Source organism: Phoca vitulina, unplaced genomic scaffold (genome assembly GCF_004348235.1).
Source record: "Phoca vitulina isolate PV1807 unplaced genomic scaffold, GSC_HSeal_1.0 scaffold2, whole genome shotgun sequence".
Taxonomy (NCBI): domain Eukaryota; kingdom Metazoa; phylum Chordata; class Mammalia; order Carnivora; family Phocidae; genus Phoca; species Phoca vitulina.
Window position 1 is genome coordinate 39,684,258 of NW_022589705.1, and position 20,646 is coordinate 39,704,903.

General features: G+C 36.1%; 1 protein-coding gene and 1 non-coding gene across 6 annotated transcripts in view; one reads left to right on the top strand and one right to left on the bottom strand.

Moving 5' to 3' along the window:
- Window positions 1-20,646, top strand: part of SLC44A5 (solute carrier family 44 member 5) — a 351,239-nt gene that overhangs the window by 68,776 nt on the left and 261,817 nt on the right. The gene's annotated exons all lie outside the window — the stretch shown is intronic.
- On the bottom strand, window positions 3,162-3,265 carry LOC116626766. The gene has a single exon (XR_004298333.1). It is a non-coding gene; the product is annotated as a U6 spliceosomal RNA (small nuclear RNA).

A 20,646-nucleotide genomic window follows, 5' to 3' on the forward strand; every position in this document is an offset into this window, starting at 1 on the left:
TTTCTTTCTTTCTTTCTTTCTTTCTTTCTTTCTTTCTTTCTTTCTTTTTCTCTTTGTGGTTTCTTTTTCAAACTTGAGTACAGAGTTAATGATGAGAGAAAAGTAGTTATGATTCTAGTGAATAGATTTCAGTTGCCACAACTAGGGATTGCCTGAGGTTTCTTGAAAAGGACAAGTAGAAAAAAATTCAGTGGTTTTCAGCACTGGAAAGAAAGAATATAGTTTAAAGACAAACAATGTTCTTGGAGGGGAAGAGGCTTGCTGTACAGCAATCAGTATAGTAGAACTAGAAAAGACCAACATGGATCAACCCCAAAGTGCAAAAAGTAATTAAGGGCACAAAAAGCACATAATAAATGTCAAGTACAAAACAGAAGCTGAGAAATTACAGAGTGAAGTTCAGAGTTTAAAAATGACAGAAAGACCAAAGGTGGCCAATGACAAAAACATTTCATATAAGACTAACTAAAAGTGCTACAATATTACAACAATATTATATAGGACACTACAGGTCAGGAAACAGCCTAGAAAGGTGTCTAATGGATAGCAAAGGTGAATCATTGACTGAGAGGGTCTTGTAGACATTGATTAAAAAAAGTACGATTAAATGAATTCTTTGTCTCAAAGCTCTCAAAAAGCTCAGTCTTGCTAAACAGAGAAATCAATTTAAAATGAAAGAAGTAAAATTATTCTTTGGAAATGTTACCAACCAGTAAGTGGCAAAGAAATTGAGAAATTTGAATTCTCATATAGGACCAGTTATGCTTTCTTTTAGGATTAGTGATGTTCAAGGCCTTTAGAAATCCTTTATAAAAACGTATGTTGCTTTTGTGTATTTTGTTCCCAAGTCACCCAACGTAGGCCATGTTTAATGCTTCCTTGGCTTTCTATGTGTCAGAGTATGACACACCTGTCCCTTACCAGGTAAAACAGGAAAGGAAAACATCAAGAAGATGTACAGAAATCCTAGCAAAAGAACTTCCAACCTATTAAACTTCTTGGGGGGGTGGGGGGAGGGAAAATGTGCTCATTATGTGTGTGAAGTGGAGAGTTGGAAGAATGGGAATTTCTCACTCTGGAAATCCTTTGTCTTAATCCCTTTGGGTTGCTGTAACAAAACTATCATGGACTGGGTGGCTTAAACAACAAGATTTATTCCTCATGGTTCCAGAGGCTAGAAAGTTCTTGCCAGAGGCCTGTTTGCCTGTCTCTTGGCTTCTACAAGAAGTCTTGTAGACAGCTGCCTTAGAGTTTTGTGTGTGTGTGTGTGTGTGTGCATGAGAGAGGGAGAGAGAGAGAGGGAGGCAGACAGGCAGGCAGGCAGGCAGACAGACAGATGGACACACAGACTAATCCCATCATGAGGGCTTCACTCTCATGACCTAATTACCTCTCAAAGGCTTCATCTCCAAATGCCATCGCTTTGGGGATTAGGGTTTTAACACATGAATTTGGAGAGGACGGAAGCATTCAGTCCACAGCATTCTCAGAGATAGAAATTTTCCAAAGAGAGAGAAACTGTTCTTTTAAAATTGTATGTTAAAGGCAGGATTCAAAGAATGGGTGTGCCTGATGAATTTATGCTCTGTTCCCATTACGCTTGGGGAAACAAGGTCCACAAAAGATGGAGTAGGTGGAGAAGGGGGCAGCACCTGAGGGGTGAACAGGGGAGGCAATGGAAATAAATCACAGGAACTGAGGGACGCAATGGCAGTGGAACACGAAGAGCGGGTCTGAGCCCTCAGGAGGCTGTCATGGGTTCTCCAATGCCATGCAACCATTATGTATCTGGTCTGGAAAGACAATGGTCAACCCTGGGATTGTTAATTATATTCCTTTTTTTAAAGGATTTTATTTATTTATTTGACAAAGATAGAGAGAGAACACAAGTTGGCAGGGCAGCAGGCAGAGTGAGAGGGAGAAGCAGGCTCCCTGCTGAGGAAAGAGCCTGACGTGGGGCTCGGTCCCAGGACCCTGGGATCATGACCTGAGCCGAAGGCAGATGCTTAACCAACTGAGCCACCCAGGCGCCCCTAATTATATTACTTTAAATGGAATTATATGACTTCAAATGTAACTTTTAAATTTTCCCTTAATTTTATATTTAAATTTATTTTTTGAATATCCAGAAAGGTTGAAAGAATAATACATTATGAACAGTTGTATATTCATTCCCTTGATTCAACAATTGTTCCTATTTTGCCATATTTGCTTCATATAACCATTTGTATGTGTATTTTCTTCTGAATGCCTTGAAAATTAGCTGCAGACATTGTGATATTCACCATAAATGTTTTATATAACCACAATATTATCAACACATTTAAGAGAATTAAATATATATATAATGAAATAATAACCAAGTTATTTTCAAATTTTTCTAATTGTCCACAAATGATTTTTATTTTTTATTTTTTTTAAAGATTTTATTTATTTATTTGAGAGAGAACAAGAGAGAGAGCATGAACGGGGGGAGGCGGGGAGGGGCAGAGGGAGAGGGCGAAGCAGGCTCCCTGCTGAGCAGGGAGCTCCATGTGGGGCTCGATCCCAGGACCCTGGGATCATGATCTGAGCTGAAAGCAGATGCTTAACTGACTGAGCCACCCAGGTACCCTGACAAATGCTTTTTAGATCTCTTTTTTAAAAGCCAGGATTCAAGTAAGGTTCAGAGATTATATTTGACTTTTATGTCTCTCCAGTGTCTTTTAATCTAAAAGTCTCTCTTTCTTTCTTTATAACTTTTACTTTTTGAAGACATTGCAGGACAGTTGTCTTTTGGAAGTTCCCACATTCTGCATTTATCTGATTTCTCCCATTTGGTGTTGTTTTCCTAGTTCTTATACTCTCTGGATTTCCTGCAAAATCAAAGTAAATCTAATAGCTTGGTTAGATTCAAGCTAAACATTTTTTAGCTAGAATATTGTGCAGATGATGTCCTTATCTCATATTGTGTTACTAGAAAAGGCATGTAATGCCAGAGTTTCCACTAAAATTACATTGTTTGATAATTTGGTTAACATGATAATCACCAGATCTCTTCATTATGAAGGCATATTTTTTTTCTCTTTACAATTAGCAAGGACTCTGTGGGATAATATCCTGAAATTTTGTGAATAACCAATAATCTTTCACTGAAAGATTTTATTTTATTTTATTATTTAAAAAATATGGAATGCTTCACAAATTTTCGTGTCATCCTTCTGCAGAGTTCATGCTAATCTCTGTATCGTTCCAATTTTAGTATATGTGCTGCAGAAGCGAGCACTCACCTAAAGAGTTTAAGTGTCCAACAATACTCCTTGCCTGAAACAATTATATCATTAGGAATTGTAAAAGTTGTGATTTTTGTAATTTATATATAATTTCTTCTATATTTATTAGGTGGCATTCTTCTGTGAAGAGTAACTTTCCCTCATCCACTGGTCCTTGTATTTCTTTCTAAAGAAGCAGGACACCGTTATAATTTAAAAAAATGATTATAGCAATTTTGCATATAGAGAAAAACAAACCCAGCTGTAATCTCAACAGCTAGTAAACCAGTGTTAACAATTTGGTGTTTCTTTCCATTCTTCTTTCAAAGCCTATAAGTATATATATTACAAAATTTGATACATAAGTTTTATATCCAGCCTTTTATAGTTAGTATTATATCATTATCAGTTCACTTTGCTGTTAGATATTATTTAAAGTATTTTTGCTGGCTGTCTGCCATCTCATAATTAGGATGTGGCATACTTTATTTCCCTATTCCCTCACAACGAGGGGACCATATAACCTGGTTTGTCCAGGGCAGTTCTTATTGATGACTGTTGTCTTTGCAAAATTATTAAAGCACCCCCTTTTACTCCTGGAGTCATCTCAGTTTGGAAGACAAATTATATAGTCACCGTATCATCACTGTACTTGCAATTGACCATTTGCTGTTTTTAATTTTCTAATCTATTTACTCTTGCATAAATCTTTGGGTGCATTTCTTATTATTTCATGAGGATAAATTTCTAAAAGTCCTGCATCAGGCTCCCTGCTCAGTGGGAGTCTGCTTCTCCTTCTCCTTCTGCCCTCCACCCCCCCACCCCCCCGCTGCACTCTTGCTCTTTCCCTTGCTCGCTCACTCTCAAATAAATAAAATCTTTAAAAAAAAAAGAAATAATAAATGTACAGAGTAATAGTAGCCTTCTCCTTATCTAGCTTATTTGTCTTAAGCTGTGAGTTTTTGATAAAGAATTGCTTATTTAGCCTACTGGGAATAGCAAATGGTAAAAGTTTCTTGTTCAAGGTTACATAACCAAAAACAATTGAGTAGGAATTTGAACCTAGATCTGTCTGTCTTCAGTCTTATCCATGTGTCCTGCTGCCTCATGTAAGTACTGCCATCATGTACCCACTATTGCTAAATAGGCAAACAATGGGAAAATAAATATTTTCTCTCTGTGAGTTTTTAGTAATCATTTGGGATCTGTTTGATTGTTGCCACGGTAATTCTTTATTTATTTTTATCCTCTGTAAATGGGATTGGCAGTATGAAATCAATGTATCGAAACATGCAGTTTAGGTCCTAGTACACAGTGGGTGCTCGATCTGTACTGGTTTCCACCTATACTCACATTGGGTTATCATAACCATCTGCTAATGGGTCTGTGCAGGGCTTAAAGGAGAAGCAAACGAAGGGGGACCGATTACCTCTCCCTCTTTTCTACTTTCCAAAGCTGCTCTCTCTGCTTTCCCTCAATGTTGATTCACACATTGAAGAAGGGAATAGGAGTCAAACAGACTCCAGGGCATTGACAAGTGAAGGAAACACAATTTAAGTCACTGCAAACGATGTTGATCCCTCTTTTTATCTTCTGTTTCAAAAGCTGTTTGTTCAGAATAAGAAAGCCATCTTCAAGCTCTGGAAATAGAACACTGCATATGTGGCTTAGTTCCAGCTTGTTTGGGGACAGGTTCTAACTCGGAAACACAGGACTAGTGAGTGGGGAGAGGACGGACTGGGGAGAATATCATCCATAGATACTTGCCAGAGTCACTCCACCACTGCTGCCAAGTAAGTCTGAGCGACGGCGGGACGGTAGAAGGAATCTGGCTGACCCTAATCTCCTAACACAGAAGAAGGAGGATTGGCTGGAGTTTAGCAGCTAAATTCAACTTAGAACCTTAACTATGATCATTTCAGGAAGCATGGCTGAACTAAAGCTAGTTTTATTTAGGTTTTTCTTATTCTAAATAGTGGACTGCTGTGGAAGTTCTTGCAAGGAAAAGCAGAGAGACACTATGACAGAGTCACGTTTCCGCCAGAAGATACTAGACCAGGAAAGAAAAAAGTGTGGACTCTTTTATAGATGAGAAGGGAGTTCTCATCTATTCTTAACCTATTCTTAACTTCAAAGTGTGACACTTTAGGCTTTATAGTATTCTATGGTTTTTAAAACATTTTCACAAATATTAGCTCTTTGACCATTGTAACATGGCCTCAAGAGGCAAGTCAGGCAGATGTCCATATCTCAGAAGAAGAAATGAAACATGGAGAAATTGTGATTTTCCCCAGTTTTACAGAATTAGAGATGACAGGGAATCCTTGACGCCTACATCAGTGAGTTCTGCATTCCACCCCAATGCTTATATAGTTCCAGAGATTACACCTTTTCTCTGGTCTTAGACTTTTTGTTTTGTTTTGTTTTGTTTTGTTGGCTTTTTAAGCTAGTCCATTTGTGAATAGTTGTTAAAAGAATGATTATGTGGTTGCCTCCCCCAACTTCAGTGCAACATTTCAGAGTGTGCCTACCATGTTGTCTGAAATTTGGGTGCTACCGCTACTCTCTGTTTTTGTTATCCTCTTTTGTGTCCTTGTGTAAGGCTGAGCAGAGTTTATTGCTGTACATATATCACATTTGGAATTTATGATAGCTTTCTGTTAATGGGTTGGATATTATTGTGTTTCAACCTCTGTGACCCTATGTCAGGACAACTCAGCTTGGGGATATATTGCTGAGTTGTAATTTAAAAACCCTTGGCCCTTCTCTCTGTCAAACAAACTTGAACATAAAACAGTGTTGTATTAAATAGGATGGAGTTAGGATTTCTTTTTCAGTAAACAATGGATATTTGAAAAACAGCATATGCTTAAAATAACATGTGCGCACGCTCTCTCTCTCCTTTTTTCCCTCTTTTAGATTGGTCACAATGTATGAAAGCATAATACAAAGTGGGAAATGATCTCTTTTAGTTATCATGGTGCTATTTAAAAAAAAATCTTATTATATTTTGTTTACTGGAAATAATAACATCAAGCACTTATGTCTTAGTTACTTTTTAAAAATTTTAATTCCAGTATAGTTAACATACAGTGTTATATTAGTTTCAGGTGTACAATATAGTGATTCAACAATTCTGTGCATTACTGGATGCTCATCATGATAAGTGTAATCTTAATCCCCTTCACCTCTTTCACCCATCCCTCCACCCACCACCCCTCTGGTAACCATCAGGTTGTTCTCCAGTTTAAGAGTCAGTTAAGAGTTACCAATAACTTCCTGTGGTTATAGAAGATATTGTTTTCTAATTTTCTAACAAATGATTTTTTTTTTAAGAATAAAAAACTGCTTCTATCAAATAACTCCTAAGAAAACAACTTTAAATCATTTTTTGTTTCTTTCTAGTCTTTCTCTGTTTTTGTTATTTTATTCCTTAATTTGTTTAAGAAATATTTATTGAGTACATAATATGGATCAATCACAGTGCTGGGCACTGGACATATTGAGGTATACAAGATAAGCAGCTTAACGGTTGTTGATAGAATGGGTAATAATAGGGGTGCCTGGGTGGCTCAGTTGGTTAATCATCAGACTCTTGGTTTCAGCTCAGGTCATGATTTCAGGGTCTTGAGATCAAGCTGTGGGTCAGGCTATGCAATCAGCATGGAATCTGCTTGAGATTCTCCCCCTCTCCCTCTGCTCCACTCTCTCTCTCTCTCTCTCTCAAATAAATACATTAAAAAAAAAGAATAGGTATTAATAACCATGGTAGTGAGTGCTACAAGTGAGAAGTGTAGGCTGCTGTACTCTACAGTGTGGACCTAATTTAGTTTTTCTAAAGAAATTATTTAAGGGGCGCCTGGGTGGCTCAGTCGTTAAGCGTCTGCCTTCGGCTCAGGTCCTGATCCCAGGGTCCTGGGATCGAGCCCCGCATCTGGCTCCCTGCTCTGCGGGAGGCCTACTTCTCCCTCTCCCACTCCCCCTGCTTGTGTTCCCTCTCTCGCTGTGTCTCTCTCTGTCAAATAAATAAATAAAATCTTTAAAAAAAAAGAAATTATTTAATATATTCCTATGTAATGTATTTTAAATAATTGGGATCGTATGATATATAAAATTTAGTATATTTTTTCTTAAAACTATATTGTGAATATTTTCCCATTTCTTTATTCTTTGAGAATGCTATTTCTTAAAAGATTAATTTATTTATTTCAAGGGGAGGGGAGTGGCAGAGGGAGAGGGAGAGGGAGAGAGAAAATCCCAAGCAGACTCCCTGCTGAGCGTGGATTCCCCAACACAGGGCTCAATCTCATGATCCTGAGATCATGACCCTGAGATCATGACCTGAGCTGAAATCAAGAGTCCGACGCTTAACCAACTGAGCCACCCAAGCACCTCATAGAATGTTATTTTTAAGGGCTACATAATTTTCTACTGGATCTATATACCAAATTTATTAGAAATTGGAATATTTCCTGGAATTTAGACTTCTCATAAGCATCATTCATCCTGAGGTTTATAATGATCAAAAGCTCACATGTGAAAGCATATGAATTAATTTCTTTTAATTATGTCTGCCTTGTACCTTTTGCTTTAAAAGAATCAGGACTTAGAATTTATGGGTCCTAGAGATAAAAAGGTAGTTATAGCACTCCTTGCTTTAATAACCTCGCTGTCACTGCTTTACGATATTTGGGAAATCTCAGAGAATTAAAATAGAAGGGATGGCAAAATGATGGCTGAGCTCTCATGGTCCTTCTGGACTCCAAATTGAGAGTTCTTCCTGGACTTAGTGTAGGTACTTAGCTGATTGTGGGGAACTTAGGGACAGCAAGAGACATTGTTGCAAATAAACTTTTTAAAGAGAAGGTGACTCCACAATTGTTGATGTTTGGAAAGCATTTACTTTGATATTTATTTATGAGTTACTTGCTTTTTATTTTTCCTTTCCCAATTTTTTCTTCTCCTTGTTTTAGTGTGTTCCTGTGTGCTCCCACCTTGTTTTGCATGGCATGCCTTCTATTTATCTGAGATCATTTCTTTTGTGTGCGGGTCAGACCTATTGTCAGATGTCTCACTGGGGTGAAAGTCATCCAAACATAAATCTTTTTTTTTGCTCTCTTGCTTTCCCCCTCCTCTTTGTGTGTTGCCATTTTCTTCTCCATTTTTGCATTCCTTCTTTTGTTTTCTTGAGCTACTTGTCCCACCTCCATTCCTCCTTAACTTTCTTGGGTCATAAGTTCTCTTTTACACTCAGTGGTATAGCTGCTTCTTTTCATTCTACTGTGCTTTGGTATTCTGTGCTACCTCTCTCTTTCTCCCTTCCTCTCTTTCTCAATGTATTTAATATGTGTTTCACCTTGGCTCTGCTCGTTTGTGCTTCTGAATTGCTGCAGCAGCTTCTCATACATCCTATGTAGACTCAGGGAAAGGAAAGGGAAAGGACAGATGTTGTAGTCACTAATGGAACAGGAACTCCAAATGCAAATTCACTTAGGAAAGGGACTAACTGAAAAAGGAAATTTCCCTAAGATGTTTCTCCTATTAAGAAGTTCCCTGTCTGGGACTGTGTCACACTAGAAAGCTTTTGCACAGTGAAGGAAACCATCAACAAAACAGAAAAGCAACCTACAGAATGGGAGAAGATATTGCAAATGATAAATCTGGTATGTGGTCAAAATCCAAAATATTTAATAACTCATAACTCAATCACAAAAAAAAAATGATCAAATTAAAAGATGAGCAGAAGACCTGAATTGACATTTTTTCAAAGAAGACATATAGATGGCCAGCGGGGATGTGAAAAGGTGCTCAACATCACTAACCATCAGGGAAATGCAAATCAAAACCACAATGAGATATCATCTCATGCCTATCAGAATGGTTATTATCAAAAGACAAGAAATAACAAGTATTGGCAAGGATGTGGAGAATAGGGGATCCTTGTACAGTATTGGTGGGAATGTAAATTGGTAAAGCCACTATGGAAAACGATATGGAGGTTCCTCAAAAAAATCAGAAGTAGAAATACCATATGACCCAGCAATTCCACTTCTAAGTATTTAACCAAAGAATACAAAAACACTAATTTGAAAAGACATATGCAATCTTATGTTCATGGCAGCATTATTTACAGTAGCCAAGATATGGAAGCAACCTAGGTGTCCATAGATAGATAAATGGATTGTGTATATATTTATGTGTGTGTGTGTGTGTGTGTGTGTGTGTGTGTGTGTGTATATAGACCTACATATATACACAATGGCATATTACTCAGCCATAAAAAGAATGAAGTCTTGTCATTTGCAACAACATAGGTAGACCTAGGGGGGTACTGTGCTAAGTGACATAAGTCAACTAGAGAAAGACAAATACTGTATAATTTCACTTATATGTGGAATCTAAAAACATAATAAATGAACAAACAGAACAAAAAAGAAACAGACTTATAGATACAGAGAACAAACTGATTGTTGCTAGAGGGGAGGGGTTCGATGAAATAGGTGAAGGGGATTAAGAGGTACGGTTGTCCAGTTATAAAATAAATAAGTCATGGGAATGTAATGTACAGCATGGAGAGTATAGTCAGTAATATTGTTAACAACTTTGGTGATAGACAATAACTAGACTTGTTGTTGTGACCATTTCATAATATATTTAAATATCGAATCACTGTGTGATATACTCAAAAATAACACAATATTGTATGTTAGTTATTCCTTTTAAAATTTATTTTAAAATTTTATTTTAAATTCCAGTATAGTTAACATATAGCATTATATTAATTTGTGACAGTGTTATATTAGTTTATATATTAATTATTATTTAGTAAGAAAATGTTTCCTGGCTCAGTCCAGAGATTCCTTATTGTTTTCAAAGAAGATATCTAAAAATAGGCTGGTCCTCCAAATATGATTATTTATGGAGCCACACCCAATTCTTCCCATGAACAGAACTGTTTTAGAGAATTGCAATGGGAGAGATATTCTAAGAAGCAGCTTCTTAGAACCACTTTGAAATAGGTTTTAAAATTAAAAAAAAAAAATTTCACACACATGATATGCTTCAATACTCCATATGACAAAAAGGTTATTCAAGAAGTCTTAACCTAGCTTGTAAGAAGAAGGGTCAAAGAGTCAATTTGACAAAACTTATTGTGGGGCTACTATGAGCCATATCCTGTGCTGGATGCTGGAAACTTACAGGTGAGTAGGCATCCGTAGTACCTGCCCTGGTCACAGTCTACCAGAGAACTCACATTCATCTATCAGCTCATTCATATATTTATGCCACATAAATGAGCAGTTTTAGACCTTGATTTAACTAGTTCACAGCCAAACTGTTGCTTACTGTCCATGGGAACTCATGCTGTAGATAAGGAACTCATATTTTACATATGAAAAGAATAGTAAGTCAAATCATATTGACACAAAATTTCAGATTTTGGATTGATAAAAAATTTTTGAAATAACCAAGAACTTTTCATAGTGGCCCTATTATACTTGGAAGATTGGACTGGATAATTTCTAAGGCCCCTTCCAGTTATTAAAAAACATGTTTTCTGATTTTATTCATGTCTATTTTATAATAAATTTTATTAATAAATTGCTCTCCATCTGTAAGAATCATATATCTGAAAGACCTTTGCATAACTCAGACAAGGTAAAATAGTTTTTCTACACAAACATCACATTTTCTTTTCAGTTATAACAGGTGCCCCCAAATAGTACTGGACATAAGGTCTGGGTTTGTCCTCATAAATCAGTGTAATTCTCTGGCCTTGAGTAATTATGTCAAAATAATTCACCTTTATTCATAATTGGTTATTTAAATAAACAGTCTGTCGTTACCTTTGCAGAATCTGAAACAAACTGCTTAGTTGATGCAATCGGTATGTTTTCCGACAACGTGTGTTTGAAAATACTAAGTACCTAATTAAGTAGTAAAAAATAATCCTGTTCCAAATTTTTGTTGGTAAAGGAGAAAGATTAAAACAATTATCTCAGGCTAGAGGGGAAAGGAGTCCAAATAGAAAAGAAGCTCATTCATTTGGTGTCTGTGTCTCATTTTTCACTTGGACACTATGTCAGCATTTCCTTTAGCACATGTAGAATATCTGAGCCTTCACAGGACAGCTGCACTGACTCACCTGTAAATGTAACACATTTTTATAGTTGTTGTCACCCTCAGGATCTTGGTGTGACAGAAAAATATTGGCTGAAAGACCAGTGTAGAAGAATGTGGATTAGCTTTGAAGGGTTCAGAGGTTAGACTCAAAGAAGTATAGAGCTATTATCAAGTTTTAGCTAGGGATATTTGGTTGTAGTACATATAACAAAAGAGACTGTAAACAAGAACCCCAGCAGGTTAAATAGATTTTTTTCATATTAATAGCAGCAAGGTATAATTTGAATGGGAAATGATAGGTTAGTGGTCCTTTACATATTATTGATTTAAAAATTAGGGTAAGATTCGATCTACTCATCATGCAATAAAGAGAAGAGGCAATAGGAAAAGTATAATTTTCCCTTCAAAGCCTCCCCTTTGTGTGCTGGATTAGACCTCCTCCTGCACTTCCAGTTATGTACTGATCAGTATTGTTGAATAGCATTCATTTTCAAGAGATTGGTTGGCAACCTTTAACTAGGAATTTAAATCTAACTAGAATTGTTTTAGATGTATGCAAGGAGACATATATTTTTGTTTGTATATGCCATTTAAGATAAGCTTTAAGTTTACTAATAGCACTCTGTTATATTTCTTTTATAAACTCAGCATGTTTTATTTTTAAGCTTTTATGTTATAGAGTGGTTTATGTCACTCACTATCTAGTAAAAATGGATAAAGTTATGGACAAAGATGCACTTTACAGCATCCTTAGATTATGAGTTCTATGAATAAATTATCTAACAATAATCTGAATTTGAGATGCTAAATGATTGGATTCTGATAAACACGATTCTTCCATTAAAATCATATATATTCGCAAGCACCTTTGAGAAATGTGTTATGCCAGTTCATCTAATTCAAGCTCTAAGATGAGATTTGCATCAAAATGATAAATGATGGCCACCTACACAAGTCACTATAGAATTTCTTCCTTCTGTTTAATGTTATTTGCGTGGTTCAGATCTGAGTCTTCCTCTAATAGAGCACTGGACCTGGAGTCAGAAGATCTAGATTCCAATTCTGGTTTCATGGATAACTAACCATGTGACAATGAGTAAATCCTTTTACCTTGGGCTCAAGGTTCTCATAGGTGAAATGAGCCTAACAATATTATCCTACCTAATTGATAGAGTTGGTATGAGGATCAAATAGAATTAAGTAAGAGAGTGGACAAAAGGGCTCTGAATACTGTAATCACCCCAAGTAAATTAATAATAAAAATAAGGTAGGCAAATTTACCAAATACTTTTTAATAGAAAATTTTCTTATTTTTTAATAACACAAAATGAAATTTTTCTGCCATAAAATATATAAGGGAAACATAAATATGGAATATGATCCCATGGATGTCCATTTCCTTCATCACCCCTCTTTGCCTAGTTAACTTTACTCAGACTTTCTCAGAAGAATCTTACCCAACTGCTTTATCCTTCACTCATAGGGTAATTACAGTGGGTAATTATGCACTACCCCATTATACAATCCCATACTCACTAGACTTCTTCTACATAGCATGTATCACCCTTTGTAATGTCTACTTCTGTGCATATTTGATTCTCTCTCCCATTAGATCATAAGCTTCATGAGGGTGTGAACTTGTTCTGCTCACATACCTGAACACCAGTAAGGTGTGTGGCACCAAATCATCGCTGCGTGACTGTTGGATAAAAGTTTCAGCTGTTAATATGTTTATCTAAATCAATTTGAGTCACTAACCAAAAATTGGATTCAGGATTGCTCAAAAAGTCAATATAGTAATCTGCAGAGATGAAGGAATAGTCAGTCATTCTACTTGAACTTGTACTAATTAATTATGCTCGCTTTAAGCCCAGATGCAGATTGAGGCCCTAGGTCCAAAGTAAATTCAATTCTTTTAATGTCATATGAAAGGGATTTCTGGTTTTAGTACTATTTCTTGGACTGCATTCAGTCATCTTAGATGTTAAAATCTTCTGGCTGTAAATAAATTTTGAGTCAATTTTTCATTATCCATTTATAAAATAATTCCTTTAAGTAGGATTACATTTTCAGAGAGAAATCCATCTTTTAAGGGTTTTATTTTCTACTTGAGCTGCGCTTATTTACATGGGTACATTTCCAGATTTATTGAGGTCAAGCCACAGCACATCAACAAGGTTGTGGACTTAGCACTGGACCCAGAGGCTTATGAGTTCCTGTCACAGCTTGGCACATAACTTCTCTGTGGCCTTGTGCCAGTCAGTAAGCACTTCTGGACTTTAATGTCCCAGTCATGCAATTGGGATTATAATATGTGTCTCTTCCCTGTTTCACTTGAATGGTGAGAGGATTAATGAATAGACTGGCTTGACCCTACCTGTAAGAAAGGAGTAAATCACTTGCTTTTTATGGGGTTCACTAACTCTTTGAAGGTAGTAGCTATTTAGTGCTTGGAAAAGATAATTTACTAAATGACCCCAGGTTAGCCTCAAAGATGTAATGCACTTCTCCAAAGTGAGAAATTGTTCACTTCTTGCTGGCAGGAGCAGGCATTCAAGCTTGCATATCATTCTCCAGGAATGGGTTTCATAAATGTGCATATTAGTCACATCACTTTGTTAATACGTTATAAAAATAATGGTGAGATTGTACTGAGAATATATTAAAGTGGATTTTATAGGTAGGTAATATTTGTTCAAATGGGAAACACTCTTGCTGTACTTGATATTTATGTTATTTTGAATTCCTAATTGTTTTCTTGGGAAAAAATGTTCAAGCAAGTTCTAAAAATCATATTTGCTTTTGTCATAGCAATGCTTGTTCAATCACCCCCCCCCCACGCATAGTCTTTATTTTTTAAATTAAAAGGTATTTTTTAAATTAACTGATGTAACTACCATGTAAAGGTCTGTAAAACATGTTTTATGTTATAAAAGAAGTCCCATACGTGAAAAGTTTAGAAAGTACTGTCCAATAACAAGTCTGACTATATTTAGAATGCAAGTCTGGCTATATTTAGCATTCCTGTCCCTGATTTAAGGTAACATTTTGGAATTTCCCCAATGTTTTTACCACTTCTATTTCATTAACTAATTTTCTGATCTTTGTTGATCAAAATTGGGTTCAGAGAGCAGGTATCTTTATTCTTCTTTTTCATTCCTCAAACCAGTATTCTTATCAAGCACACCAAGAATTTATCAGATGCACCAATTTTAGCAAATAGACTTCTTTGGGGTGCATAGCTATTTGAAGCTCTTCATAATTACCATATCTTGAGATGGTATATGTGAATGTGTTTAACACAATGTCTAGTAGCAACATATAGATGTTCAGTAAATCTGTTTTTAATTCCCTTTTTGCCTTTAAAACATCTGTATCAGGAGTGTGACATTCACATCCTCCAAATGGTCAAGTGGTCTGTGGTATATGCCCTGAGTAGTCTCAGGTCTCTTTCTTTCTCCTTTAATCCTCTTACAAGTTTTCTATTCATAGTATTGCTTTTTCTCCAATCCAGGTTTCTTTTCACTGAAATATGCATTGTGATCTTTGAAATCCAGCTGCAAATTTATCCTATCAAGTTTGAAAATACATTATTTCCTTTGTCCTGAACGTCCTTGCTCTTTCTGCTCCTCCAGCCTCTTATTTAAGGACCAGCTACTCTAATAAGCTTTCCCTAACCCTCTGCTTTGATTTAGATACCCCTCATCTCTAATGTAACAGAAACCCATACGTATCTCTATTAGTATTTAAAATATTATAATTGTTAGCTCCCTAATCTGCTTCATCCACTAGGCTGTAGGTCTCAGCCACTGAGGTTCTCATGCACTGTATTTCATCTCTGTAACTCAGGGCTTAGCATGTGATCAGCATTCGAGAAATATTTACTGATTCTATAAATAAAATTGCATTTATTTTCTTGTATTAGTATCTTCAATTTATTACCCATTGTGCTTTGGAGTATAGGCATCTCAGATCATAACTCTTATTCCTGCCTCTCCTTTATAAGTGGATTTCTCATGTAAATTTTTGAGTATTTCCTCCATTGTGAGTCTTCTTCCAATATCATTCATGTCCTCCAAAGTAACCATTCTATTTTTATAGTTTTAACTGAGCATTTTTACCTCACCACTTTCATTTCCCATTTAAAGCCTTCTTGGTCAAAGCTGTAAATTTCTGGGCAAACCTATCGATTCTTACATTTGTGCAATCACCAACATCAAGAAATGTGCATTTTCATCCCCCTTAGAATCCCTCCCGTGGCCCCTCCCAATCACTACCACTTCCCCTAAAGGTAACTATTATTTACCTTCTAATATCAGTTATTAGTTGTTTATTTTTTATAGACTAAGATTAAAATTATAAAAGTGAGAATTACTCATTTGTAGAATAAGATAAGCCTTGGGGGAAATGGAAATTTTGTATATTAATTTACCTTAAGAGAACTTTATTACCCACATACACACACATATATGAAGTCACTTTGTCAACTTATGATCATAAAAATGTTCTGTATGGCTCTGTTGGCCATGGAAGTATTAAAAATGAATCATTGGGAGATAAATGAAAAGGATTGGAACAAAAATTTTTCCCTCAGCATAAAGGGAAAAAAATATGTAACAGCCTGGAAACAAAATTTGGGATTTTTGAAAAAACTTTATTTTTTTAAAGTTTGTATATTCTCTCAGATTTTGCATCTCTAGCCTACTGATGTGGACACATTAGAGACATTTTCCAGCTCTTATTTTGGTGACTCAGAGTACTGCTATGCCATGGCCCATGGTGGATGATTAATCCACTGGCTGAACATTATTACTGGAGCAGTCCTATAGCTCTTTATGTAGACACAGTCTTTTGTTCCAACCTAAATATTATGACAGGCCAATAATTCTTTCAGCATGTGAGAACTTGTTATTGTAAATGGACAACTTGAACAGACATGTATTACTTCAGAGGTTCATAAGGTCAATACATTTTTTTTTTTCAGAGAATATGATTCAGGTACTGAGATTTTGAGTCCACAAATACAAATTATTAATATGTATTAACATTATTAAGGAGAGGAATTAATTGACATTACTTGAGAGGAGATGTTGAGAAAGGGTTGAGATAATGTGAAACTACTCAGGAATTCTTTTTTTTTTTTTTTGCAGAGCAAATTCTTTTATTTTTTTATTGTTATGTTAATCCCCATACATTACATCATTAGTTTTAGATGTAGTGTTCCATGATACTACTCAGGAATTCTGATATGTTTTTGTAATTATTTCTGTGGCTGTGAGTGTCACTTTGTTTTTTATTTATATATATATAGATTTATTGAAGTATACTTTACATGCAATATCCTATTAGTTTCAGGTGTACATCATGGTGATTCAATATTTTTATGTATTATGAAATAATTCCCATGATAAATCTAGTCATCATCCTCACCATACAAAGTCATTACAATATTATTGACTACATTTCCTATGTTGTACATTGCATCTTCATGACTTATTTATGTTATAACTGTAAGTTATTATCTCTTAATCCCCCTTACTTATTTTACCTGCCCTCCAACCCCTCTTCATTCTGGTAATCAACAGTTTGTTTCCTGTATCTCTGAGTCTGTTTTTGTTTTGTTTTTTAAATTCCACATTTAAGTGAAGTCATATAGTATTTGTCTTTCTCTGTCTGACTTATTTCACTTAGCATGATATCCTCTAGTCCATCCATGTTGTCACAATGGTAAGATTTAATTCCTTTTTATGGCTGAGTAATATTCCACTGTATATATTTATATACACATTTATATACCACATTTTCATTATCCATTCATCTATCAATGAATACTTGGGTTGCTTCCATATCTTGGTTACTGTAAATAATGCTGCATTGAGGTTAGGAGTGTATATATCTCCTTGGATTTGTGTTTTCATTTTCTTTGGATAAACACACCTGGAAGTGGAATTGCTGAGTCATATGATAGTTATATTTCTAATTTTTCTGAGGAAACTTCATACTGTTTTCCATAGTGGCTGCATCAGTTTACATTCCTAGTTTCATACTGCTGTGGTCAGGAAAAAAAATGCCTGATAGATTTCAATCTTCTTGAATTTATTGAAGCTTATTTGTGGTCTAATATGTGATCTATCCTGGAGAATGTTCCATGTACACTTGAAAAGAATGTGCATTCTGCAGTTTTTGGATGAAATGATTAGTATACATCTATTAAGTCTATCTGGTCTAACATGTTGTTTAAAGCCAATGTTTCCTTATTAATTTTCGGTTTGGATGATCTACCCATTGATGCAAATGGGCTATTAAAGTCTCCTATGATTCTATTACTGTCAATTTCTCCCTTTATGTCTGTTAATGTTTGATATATATATACATACTCCCATGTTGAGTGCGTAAATATTTAGAATGTTATATCCTTTTTTTGGACTGACCCCTTTATCATCTTGCAGTGTCCTTTTTGTCTTTTGTTACAGGCTGTGTTTTAAAGTTTGCTTTGTCTGATATAATTATTGTTACATCTGCTTTCTTTTTCTTTTTGTTTCCATTTTCATGGAATATCTTTTTCTTTCTTCACTTTCAGTCTCTGTATGTCTTTAGATATAAAGTGTGCCTCTTATAGGAAGCATATAGATGGGCCTTATTTTTTATCTATTGGAACATTTAGTCCATTTATATTTAAAGTAATTATTGATAGGTATGTACTTTTTTTAAAGATTATATTTATTTATTTGAGAGAGAGAGTGAGAGAGAGAGATCACGAGCAGGGGGCAGGGTAGAAGGAGAAGCAGACTCTCCATTGAGCAGGGAACCCAATGCGGGACTCGATCCCAGGACCCTGGGATCATGACCTGAGCAGAAGGCAGACGCTTAACCAACTGAGCCACCCAGGTGCTCGATAGGTATGTACTTATTGCCATTTTGTCAATTGGTTTCTGATTGTTTTGTAGTTCTCTTCTTTTCTTCTTCTCTTTGTCTCTTCCATGTGGTTTGATGGTTTTCTTTAGTGTTGTATTTGGGTTCCTTTCTCTTTATTTTTTGTGTATCTATTGTAAATTTTTGGTTTGTGGTTATTATCAGGCTCATATATATTGACATATATACATATATATAATCAGTCTATTTTAAGCTGATGATTGGTTAAGTTTAAGTGCATTCTTTTATTTTTTATTTTTTTATTTTTTTATTTATTTATTTTTAAAGATTTTATTTATTTATTTGACAGAGAGAGACATAGCGAGAGCAGGAACACAAGCAGGGGGAGTGGGAGAGGGAGAAGCAGGCTTCCTGCCGAGCAGGGAGCCCGATGTGGGACTCGATCCCAGGACCCTGGGATCATGACCTGAGCCGAAGGCAGACGCTTAACGGCTGAGCCACCCAGGCGCCCTCTTTTTTTTTTTTTTAAGATTTTATTTATTTGAGGGAGAGAGAATGAGAGAGAGAGAGAGAGAGCACAAGAGGGGGGAGGGTCAGAGGGAGAAGCAGACTCCCTGCTAAGCAGGGAGCCCGATGTGGGACTTGATCCCGGGACTCCAGGATCATGACCTGAGCCGAAGACAGTCGCTTAACCAACTGAGCCACCTAGGCGCCTAGTTTAAGTGCATTCTAAAAGGAATATATTTTTACCACTCCCCCTCCATGTTTTATGTTTTCGATGTCTTATTTTACTTCTTTTTCTGAGTGTATCCCTTGACTTCTTATTGTAGTTATAGTTGATTTTACTTGTTCATCACTACTAAATCAGCCTTACAAGAAATGCTAAAGGGTTGGGGGTGCCTGGGTGGCTCAGTCAGTTAAGCGGCCAACTCTTTGATTTCAGCTTAGGTCATGACCTCAGTGTCCTGGGATCAAGCCCCACATCAGGCTCCACACTCAACAGGTAGTCTGCTTGAGGATTCTCTCTCTCCCTCTCCCTTTGCCCATCCCCCTGCTCACACTCTCTCTTTCTCTCTCTCTCTAAAATAAATAAATCTTTAAAAAAAATGCTAGGGGCGCCTGGGTGGCTCAGTTGGTTAAGCGACTGCCTTCGGCTCAGGTCATGATCCTGGAGTCCCGGGATCGAGTCCCACATCGGGCTCCCGGCTCGGCAGGAAGCCTGCTTCTCCCTTTCCCACTCCCCCTGCTTGTGTTCCCTCTCTCATTGTCTCTCTCTCTGTCAAATAAATAAATAAAATCTTAAAAAAAAAAAAATGCTAAAAGGTCTTTTTTAAGTTGAAAAAAAATCATAACTGAAATAAGAAAAATATATGAAAGACAAAAAATCTCACCAGTAAAGGCAAATTTATAGTAAAGGCAGTAAATCAGCCACCTAAAAAGTTAGTATAAAAGACAAAAATAGTAAAATCAACTAAAAAAGCCCATTTCTCTCTTCTGTTTTGGGGACCTCTATAAGACAAATATGAGTATGTTTGATGTTGTCCCAGAGATCCTTTAAAGTATTTTTATTTTTTATTTATTTATTTTTTAAAAAGATTTTATTTAGTTATTTGACAGAGAGAGAGACAGCGAGAGAGGGAACACAAGCAGGGGGAGTGGGAGAGGGAGAAGCAGGCTTCCCGAGGAGCAGGGAGCCCGATGTGGGGCTTGATCCCAGGACCCTTTTTAGGCTTTCAGAGCTTGACAAAAGAGAGTGCAACTGAGGAGGGTCAGAAAAATCAAGAGATAAGAGGGAAATAATTTCCCGAGAGACTTTCACTGAGATGTGATAGAAAGGCTGACTCTGTCTCTCTTTCACTGTATTGTTCTGTTCTTGTATTGTGTTTTCTAATGTCCACTGGAGTCAGTGATTGGAGCCTTTTACTAAACTAAATTAAATATACCAATACGAACTACTAATTTTCTAAAGTTCACTTAATACCCTGAACTTAGTATAAGATGAGAAAGAGAATAATTGGGCACTTTACTCAAGGCCCAACTGTGCCCTAAGCATGTTGTATATGTTATAATATTGTTGAAACAACTCTACAAAGTAGGGTGGGTTCTCTCCATTTATATATGGGGACAAGAGGCTCCAAGATGATAAATCTATTTATTCTAGGCTCTACAACTAGAAAATGGTAGTGCTGGCATTCAAGACTATGTTCTCAGAACTCCTTAACCATGCTTTTAACCTTGTACCTAGCATACTGACTTTGAAATGAAATGCTTATTGATTTGATGTTTTTAAGATTCTTTCACCAAGGTAATTTTCCTCTGACTTTACCAATAATTGTGTTGATGGGCAGAAATGATTGGGTTCATTATTTCAAGTGAGCTTCAGATTGTTTTATCAGTT